The sequence below is a fragment of the Haliotis asinina genome, chromosome 4, assembly GCF_037392515.1.
Source record: "Haliotis asinina isolate JCU_RB_2024 chromosome 4, JCU_Hal_asi_v2, whole genome shotgun sequence".
Lineage (NCBI taxonomy): Eukaryota > Metazoa > Mollusca > Gastropoda > Lepetellida > Haliotidae > Haliotis > Haliotis asinina.
In genome coordinates, this window is record NC_090283.1 from 15,639,123 (window position 1) to 15,647,978 (window position 8,856).

An 8,856-nucleotide genomic window follows, 5' to 3' on the forward strand; every position below is an offset into this window, starting at 1 on the left:
CCAAGACATAAGCATGCAATGGTACATGGTTCAAATAATATGTCTTACTAAACACCATTGAGTTAAAAGACACTGATACATAATCTTCATACGCAGCCTTCTTAACCTTCGATATTCCTTTGATGTGGATATTTTTTGCTCCCGTGCAATCTTCATGGATACCATAAGTATATTTACCAAGCGTCCGTAATCAAGTGGCGGTTATTTTGTATTCCCAGTCTCTGGCACATCATCTTCCTTGGTACCAGTAATCAGTCTTCCTTGTTACAGTTACAATTTGCCGTGACAAAAGATATAAGAAATCCCTCATGAACCAGCAAAATATACTCTTAAAAAAGTAGGGGATCTTCTTTTTTTTTTCATTTACAATTAAAAATATTGAGGAGATTTATCGGAGTAAATCAACGTTGATATGATATTATTGAATGTACTGAGAGTGCATCACCATTTGTACTTTCTTACAACCATAGTTTTTGGAATAGAGTTGCATTTGAAAGATGAGTAATATTGGTGTATGGCATGTAATTTGCATGTATACGATTTTCATTTTAAAACAAACTACTGGAAATGAACACCAACAAATGTGTGATGCAGGATGAGTGTCAAAATTAATGTTCTAAGTGATTTCTCAACCTTCTTGAAAAAACGTCAAAATCAAGATTGGGATCCCATGCATGTGTATGGCTCTACTGCGTTGTGCTCGTGCATATCAGGCATTGTGTTTAGCATTGTTTTTAGTAGAGGGAAAGAGTGGTGTGTTAATTGAAAGTTCATTATCACCTACCTTTTTAAGAGCATACAACCCTGACAAGTCTAAAATATTCAATAATGTGTATTGACCAAAGTGTAAGATATTATGATTCACAATAGAGGTTTTTTAGTGCAATGCAACTGAGTCAGATCTAAAGTAATGGGTCCCAAATATAATATCAACTCACCAAAGTCATGGTTTTCAGTGAGAAACATTTCTCTCACACAAAACACAGCGAACTTTCTTGAATGTAGGTCAAGAGTGGACGAAGAGGCAAACTGCTACAGGTAGGCCGAACGATGGGTCACCAATATAATATCAAGTCACCAAAGTCTTGGTTTCTACAAAACATTTCTACAAAATACGTCGAGCTCTCTTGAAAGTAGATAAAGCGTTGACGAAGAGGGAGATAGATGCAAGACGGCCGAATGATGACACAACTCCAATATAACTCCAAGTGTAAGTCCATGTGTGTGTCCCGTCAAAACAACATCCAGCCTTTGTATACACAGTCACTGATTCCTGAGCATTCCAGCGAAGTATGGAACCTTCGCGATCGACCTCTTGTATACTAACAGTAATAGCACCCAACGGAAGAGTGCCTAAAGGGATGCAACTCTAAAGCTCTACATTTAAAGGCATGCCGCTAAAATACTATTACCTTGATACGAAATGTGACCTATAATGACTATCGCTAAAGCCTATAAATATTGTGATCCAATAATAACTGTCACTTAATCGACAACAATACAAGTTACAGAAAATACACTCTCGTAACATATTCCATGCACTGGCACATATTTTCTGCCTTCCAGGGACTTATCTTCAGTCTTTCACAGCATCTTTATACCTCATCTTCCTTAACAGATATTCTATCTCCCCAAATATGTTATCTTATATGTTATTTTATCCGAGGCACTTGTCATGATACTGGATGCCTATAGCCATCGGGGACGACTGGGACAAAATGACCACACAGCCCGACGGTTTTCCGACCCTTAAACGACGTCGCCTGCCCATAATATGGCAACGTTTGTCATTAAATGTCACTGATGATGAAGATCAGACATAGCCTTCGGGATCATTCTGAACAAAGCGGAACTTAAAGTATAAAGTGTAGTATATGTCTTATCTATTTAAAGACTCTCTCGTTGGGGAAAATGACACAAGTGACCCCATCAGTTTAGTGGGAGCAACGTCAGTTACCAGGCTTCGGAATGCGAGATGGGGTAGCACAATGTTTCAAATGACCGGTTGCGGTTTCACTTCGCTTTTAGCAATATTAAATCATTATAACTGATGGAGTCACCAGAAACGGGCTTCACACATTGTACCCATGTGGGGAATCGAACCTGTAATTTGGCGTGACGAGCAAACGCTTTAACCACAAGGCTACCCCACCGCTACCTTGGTTTCCGACACCCAGCAATAATGGAGAAACAATATGGAGATCAGAGTATTCTCAATACGAAGATGGCTGGGTAGCCCTTTGGTGGTTACAGCGGTTTCTCATCATGCCAGGTTCGATTTTCCATGTGAATACGATGTGTGAAACCGATTTCTGGAATAAAGGTAAAAGTGGCGTCAAACTAAACTCACTAGCTTTCACTCCAATACAAGGACCAGTCACAGCATTCGAAATAATCGCAAGCCTAGTGGCCTAGGGCCTGTAATTTGGCTTTTAGCAATATTACATCATTATAACTGATGGAGTCACCAGAAACGGGCTACAGACATTGTACCCATGTGAGGAATCGAACCTGTAATTTGGCGTGACGAGCGAACACTTTAACCACAAGGCTACCCTACTGCCAGCCAAGTGGCCAAAACGTTCGCTCATCAGACTGACAGCTGATGCTTGTCATTTTGTGGTTACAGTATGTGCTGTCTAGTTACCGCATCACGCCGCTGGCATATGGGTAGATTATTGCTGACTGCGGAGTAAAACTAAACTCACTGACTCACTGCTTTTTCACTTGTGATGTTGTGTGTGAACTAGCCTGATAACCTGTCACAAAGATCGTGGTTCGAATCATCACATGAATATAATGTGCAGTTCTATCCATTTTTGTTATTCCCAAAGTGAGAATGACAATATTATTTGTGACTAGCCCGCACAGTCACATTCACCGTCAGGCAAAGATGATGGTTTTCTTCATAACCTTGCTACAACTTACACTTGTATTGTATTTTACTGGTGTTCTGTGATGTGGTCAACTTGAGCAGTTTTGGTATAAACAGTATACGCCTCCCTCACAAATGCTTTTCTCTGGATACAAGACCGATTTTGTGTGAGTCTAGTGAACTAGAAGACAGCATCTCCCTTATTCAAGAACTGATCCTGAATTTTCAGATATGCTCAATGCAACGATAAGAAAACGTAATTTATAGGTGTGGTTAAAATGTTTTCCAAGGGTGGTTTAAAGGGTTTACTTGAATTGTAATATTCCAGCAATATCACGGTGGGGACAACAGAAATGGGGTTTCCACAGTGTGCTCATGTGGGGAATCGAACCTGAGTCGACGTGTGACGAGCGAACACTTTAAGTACTGGGCTAACTACCCACCTCTAGTTTGAAGTGGTACAAATCTGAAACGTTTACATCCTTCACGAAACCCACGAGCAAAGGTGTTTCTTACCACAATCCGATTTAATCAGTGAGATAAAGGGCTGGAGACAACCATCAACGTTTTCTTGCCAAAATGAATTCTAAAAAAGTCCAGCGAGCGAGTACACGGACACAAATAAATCTGGATCTGGGATTGAGACTATGGACTTCGATTGGGCTCTGTGTGCATTGCCATAGCTACGGCTCATCACCCAAGTCGATAGAAACAACAGCAGGAATGACACAACCTAACGATCAATCCATTTTAATATTGTCGACGGGCAGCATAACTAACGCACGAACACACCATTCCGGGGATCGAACTTAGACCTTGTTCATTCCTAACTAGCGTCCAAATTGCTACTTTACTATCCCAGGAGAAATGGTGCAAAAATTGTCCACCATTTGTTATCGCCGGCTAAGCTGTTTCAGATTTCAGTGATAAGGACAACAGGTTTGTTTCCATGTAAAAGGCCGAATTCCCCAGTTTTTGCAAGAGACAATTGTCGATACTTAATCAGTCTCTGACGTCAGGCTACTGGAATAATATAATGAAGACGATAGGGTAGTTTGATCTCAATGCAAAGACCACTTTAGTTGAAGTGGGATTTCAAAAGATAATGAAATGCCCCTTAGCATATCCCATCGCCACAGCGCACAGAACCATGCTGAAGATGTAACAACGATCCGGTTTATTGGGAGAGGAATTAGTGGGTATTTTTAGCCCCCCATGCGAAAAGCCTTTTAATAAAATCCCAAAAGTTCATGACGGAAGGAGGATAGTGTGAGGCTAGTTCTTAACGCGACGGTCTAATGAATCAATTTGTTCCGATTGGAAGAAGCGAGTGGAGCTCGTGTCAAGTGACTGCTGGTCTGATGAAATTTGGTTGTGGTGATGCCACCGTCTTTTGGCCTCGGGCTAAGGGAGGTCTTCATGCACTGATGGATTTTTCAAGTATATTTGACAAGAAAACGTATTAGGATCAAATTATTGACAACTGAAAATGTGACATTTTGCCATTCTTGCTAGCACGTATTCGAGTAATGTGTGTATTGCGAGCGCGCGTGTCTGTTATCAAGGTTGTATATTTTGTAACTTTTATATTTGATTCTTTGTTCCCAAAACTTTTTTAAAGCATAACTTGTCCCTTATCTCTACTAATTGACTCCGTCAATCAGTTAATAACAGGAATGTTCGGAAGGACGTGGGAAGTGTAGGCCCATTCCACATTCCTACAATGAATAATTATGAAAGCGTATTAGTGCCAAATTCTCAAAAAGTCATCCTATCTGGAATGTCATCCAATCTACTGTCGCACTATCTTCAATGTCATCATTTCTAAAATGTCATTCTCTCTTGAATGTCATGTTATCTTGGATGGCAGACTATCTGGAATGTCATACAGTATACTGTCATACTATCTTGAATGCCAGACTATATGGAATGTCATGCTATCTTGAATATCAGACAATGTGGTATGTCACCCTATCTTGAATGTCAGACTGTCTGAAATGTCATGCTCTCTTGGAGTGTCATGCTATTTAGAATGTTATACAATCAACTGTCACACATTCTTCAATGTCAGACTATACTGAATGTCAACCTTTCTGGAAAGTCATGCCATTTGAAATGTCGTGCCATCTTGGGCGTGATGGTATCTGGAATGTCATGCTACCTAGAATGTCATGCTACCTAGAATGTCATGCTATCTTGGATGCCATAGTATCTGGAATGTTATGCTTTCTTGGATGCCATAGTAGGTGGAATGCCATGCTATCTTGGATGAAATAGTAGGTGGAATGTCATGCTATCTTGGATGAAATAGTAGCTGGAATGTCAATATCTGTAATGTTAAGCTATATGGAATGTCATACTATCATATGTATGAATAATCTGCTCACTGAAAGATCCAGATTTGACTATTTACGTTTCAATCCTTCAGTTAGCAGCCACTAAACAAACAAAATATTTATAATCGCCAAGAACGCATTGTCCACTGACTAAATTTGCCTTTCATGGCGACCTAGTTTTCAAAGCTTTCATGCCAACGACTCGCTTTCGATTCCACATGGGCACACTAATGGAAGCCCGTGTCTGTTAGACCCCGTGGAAGTCCGGGTAAGAGTTGGTCTTCAGTAACCATGCTTGTCGTAAGTGGCAACTAACGGGATTGGAAGGTCAAGCTCGCTGACTTAGTTGAAACATGTCATCGATTCGTAGATCAATGTTCATGATGTTGATCACATGATTGTCTGGTGTGGATTCGATTATTTACAGACCGCCGACATAAAGTTGGAATACCGTTGAGTGCGGCTTTAACTAATAACCAACCAGTTAAACATTTCAGATGCCCCCCGTTGCTTGGAGATTGCTAAACTTACCGGAAACTGATACTCATTTTTCATTTCATTTTTCGTTGAATCGTTGCTCATGATATCAGTCACCACTTTGTCCCCACTCGAATCACTGAATAATGGAACAAACCAGTTTACGGTTTGGAGGACGATTCTTTTCAATTTGAACATGCTGCATCGAAGTCAGTGCTCGTGATAGTTTAGTGTCACGGAATTATTTCCACCTATTTGGGCACATTGCACGCTCTCTGTGATCTGGTTATTAGAAGTAGGCTGGATGATTCCGGTGTTAAGCGCTACATTCGCTTGGCTCATTGACTTTTAGTGCCTGGTCAATCTTCTTCTGTGGAACACACCAACAAGTACCGTTTCCTCCCCACTCTGAATGGAACATTATGTCTTTATGAGATATTGGACACTTAACTCTTTACCATGAATAATGGCCACGCTTGTTAACCGGGCTTAACGTACAGGCAGTCTGGGCTTATTGTATCCAGGCTTATGTTTGACGAAGCAGTATTACGACTTGGACAGGACTCGATAGTCAGGGTTCACATTCATAGCAGTGAAGAAACCAGAATTGATTTGTCAACGAGGCATGGACTAAAGGCTTGAAGATAATTCCTACTGTTGGGTGAGGTAAGATACATCGGTATTTGGCCAGAATTGTGTGTTCGGAAGAAAAACATAGAGTGCTTTCAGGCAAAAATTTACGTTCCAATGATAAGGGTGTATATAATGCGCAAAATGTCATTCAGTGGGTGGATGTTCACAGCGTCAACAATCTGAATGTCATTACGAGGGATAACCCAGTTTGCCCCCAAGGAAGGTTAGTGGTCACATGGGCACTCCCACCAGGTACCCATTTTCTGCTGAGTGAACAAGAGCAATTTTGGACGAGCTCACTTGCTTAACGTGACTTCATCACATGTGCTTCGTTGTGTGGCAGGAACTATGTACTAGAATTTCTCAGGAATCAAACTGCCAAAAATGGCAGCCGAGGACATGTTCGAGATCGACGTCACTTAACTTCAGCTCTGTGCACAGGACCAAAATCCACCACTTACGAGTACCAAGCAATTATGTTGGATCAGTGTTCCGTTGTTCAAAACAACCTTAGCTATGATGAGGTTAGAGTTACGATTACCTTAAGAAAAAGATACGCCCGTTGCACAAAACAACCTTAGGACGATCTTAACTCCAAGCTTAGCCGTAACATTAACTAAGGCTGAACTCTTTAGCGCAGGCGTGATTGAAGTGTCAGTCGTTACCACGTGAATTCAACGTGTCCTGTTGACTCGTTCTGTCTCTGTACACTCTCCGTTTCTTCATACTTCTCTCAATCTCGTTTTATAAAACGCGCAGGTCAAAGAACCGATCCTTGGGGTACGCCGTACGCAAGATCTAAGGACTGGAAATGTGACCATCAGTGATCACCTATTCATGATGCCTACCTGTGTTTCGTTGTTCAAAACAACCTTAGCTATGATCAACCTTAAACACTAAATTCAGAGTTACGATCACCTTAAGAAAAAGATACGCCCGTTGCACAAAACAACCCTAAGGCAACCTTAACTGGGACTCCCAGCCTCAGCCGTAAGCTTATAAGATTGAACTCTTCAGCGGTATAGTAATTTAAGCGCCCCTAGTTACCACGTGAATCAGCATGTGCAGATGACGCCTTCTCTCAATCTCGTTGTATAATATAAAAAACAGCTACCATATTCCCTTCCCAACCTCAGAGACGCTGGGTCGGACCAACCTTAGTTATCAACCTTAATTTAAAGTAAGCCGTAGTTAAGTTTGTTTCGTGCAACGGGAGGCTAACCTTAGTAAAGTTCTAAGGTTGCAATCTTAGAGATAAGGTTGACCTTAAGAGATAAGGTTGTTTTGAACAACGGAGCACAGGTCCTTCTCCCTCTCGTAGTACTAAGGGATTAACTGTCACTCATCTGCAATCAACTCCGATGCAAGCTATCCAACCAAACACCCAATCTCTCATGCAACAGAATACCTGAATTCTATCCAGCAAAACATTCACCTACCTATCTGCTCATAAAATCCTCATAAACAGCATACCATCTATCAACAGACCAAGCAACCACATCTGTCACTCACTCACTCACTCACGCACTCACCCTATTAAAGGAACGAAAGTCTGGCAGTGTTCCTTCAAATTCGAACTTTTTCAAACCCTGAGCATTTTTCCGGTCGATCTCTCACGCCATTTTCGCTAAATTTATGTGGCATTTCGAACATTTAGTTCAAAGTAATTGTCTAAGTGGTTGGCTGTGTTTCCACTTTTCTCCGACCTTTTATACTGAAAGGGGAAGTGTGTTAACGTCCGGATTCAATATTTGTATAACACATTGTTCTCTGGACAAGCATTAAAAAGTGCTGCAGCTGGGATCGATCTCATACCCCCTGTCCCTGTAATACTCGTCCACTATCACTGGAGAAAAGACACACACACGCCATTACACCATCAGTTACACCGGCGAACAGCCCCTTACACTGTCATTGGGATACAGACTCATTGTGCTTTACACTGGCCCAAGGACATCCAACAAACTCAGAACCCTTTTCACACCATCGTCATCGATATAACGACTCACAGCTATTCACACTACCGGAATATTGAGAAACATACTTACGCTGTCACCGGTGTAAAGAATTACAACACAAATGGCATACAGAGAAATTTGAATTTAACTACTCACAACTCTCCACAACACCATTGGCATATAGAAAAACTTATACTCAACGACTCAGAGCCCTTCACACCACCACTTGCATACAGAGAAACATAATTTAATCTGTCACCGGTATAACGACACAGCTTTAAACACAACCGTTACTTGTAGTGTCTGACAGTTTGGAATACAATCTCCCATTTCCCAATCATTGTCTTTCCGCACGCGTTACTTTCATTCTTAGCGCAGCTCTGAGGCTCCAACTCCGGCTATTTTCTGATCCATATTGACATTTAACCTTTTCATCGTGTGGATATATCTTGTCGACATACTTTGAGCTTTTGAGTCTCCCTTGTCTCGCTCATGAAGTATAACGCCACATGTACAGTGAGAGAGAAGTTTTAACTGTACTTGTTACAGGTAAATGCGGATTCTTGGGTCTGATTTA